This window comes from Cupressus sempervirens, chromosome 3, assembly GCF_028749045.1.
Source record: "Cupressus sempervirens isolate cs-2001-9-10 chromosome 3, ASM2874904v1, whole genome shotgun sequence".
NCBI lineage: Eukaryota > Viridiplantae > Streptophyta > Pinopsida > Cupressales > Cupressaceae > Cupressus > Cupressus sempervirens.
Genome location: NC_143120.1, coordinates 348,549,163 through 348,550,796, shown reverse-complemented (window position 1 = coordinate 348,550,796; position 1,634 = coordinate 348,549,163).

The following is a 1,634-nucleotide window of genomic DNA, read 5'->3' as shown; positions in this document are numbered from 1 at the left end:
CATGAAATGTAAAATCTAAGTGATCTCATCACATAATAAACTGAATCCATAGCACAATATCTAATAGTCTCAAAACAATGTTGCTAACCATCAACATGAAACTAGCTCCAAAAGAGTTCAACAATGATAACAAAATGCGAGCCAGGGGCAGACACTACAGCGTCGATGACAAATAAAAAGGGAGACCCTCCTAATCCAACACTTGAGTCCATGCCTATCCACAACCATGAGAACCACATCTTTTGGAAGAGGTATTGGGATGTCAATGTCAACCAAAATGCAAGCTAATGTAGAGATACACAAAATGTTTGTTACCTCATCCACCCTTAGAAACCAGCCAATAGAGTTGTTAATGGCCAAAAAAGCCTAGGACTCTCAACCTCAAAATAAGAACTCTTCCAAAAATGAATATGAATATTAAGAAGACAAACCCACATTCAACAACCATTACTATTATTAAGCCCCACCATTAGACCATTTGATCTTGAAAACTTGGAAGTTCTTGTAATGAATGATGTATGCTGAGAAAAAATTAAACAAATTCTAAATTCAGTTTGAACTAAATTGCTTTTATTCTCTTAAAGCAAACCAGTGTCTTGAAACAAATTCTAAATTCAGTTTGAACTAAATTGTTTTTATTCTCTTAAAGCAAATCAGTGTCTTGGTGGAATGGATTTTAAGCAAAGATGTATTTCTTGAACCCAACAAATATCATAAATTCATTTAATATTTAAACGTCTCATAATTCGGGCTTACAAAAACCTTATTGAAGCAAAAACATTTAAATAGCATTGAACTACACTTTCAGGTTATCCTAAACTACTTTGTGGTATATATTGTTAGCTCCTTACTACGACACATTAGGTCGTAACTATTGTCCTATTTCATTTGAAGCAATTCAATGTATTAATTTAAGGGATTTGTTAATATGCATTGATTTCAATTTTTTTTATCTTAGATGTATTTCTTAATCTAATTCATTGTCACCGCGTATCAATCTGAGTAAAACTATTTAAATGTGTTTCTTAAGCGTATTAATCTGGGTAAAACTATTTAAATGTGTTTCTTAATATCAACAAATATCAAGATTTTGACTTACACTAAATATTCTTAACTTAGATTTAAGGATCGAAAAAAAACTTACTAAATTAGCACCATTTTATCTCGGCGCATATTTTTAGCTCCATCTATCATTTTCATTATAATTAATTTGAAACATGTGTTCTTCTTGCTCTTCCTTTCATTTTTCTATGTTTTTTAAGGGTAATGCTTGCGAAAGGTAATGGTAATGGTAAAATTAGCATATAGGATCAACCTGCAACTTCAATGCTTAAAGGAATAATTGACAATTCTTTTTGAGAAATTATTGGTTCGCCCAAAGTAACGCTTCAAGAAAATCAAAGGTTCTTTCAAAATGCACACAATCAATTCAAGTTGGCAGCAATATATAACATGTATAACAAATAAGCTATTATAATTTATTTTACACAAGCTGATAACCACGATAAACTCAAAGTATTTGAACTAATGCATGCTTACTATTCCTAGACCAGACCGGAATGAGCACACAATAGTCCATAATAAACATCATACAAATAATAAAATAGACCTGCAAGTTGTACCCTGTTAGGTCC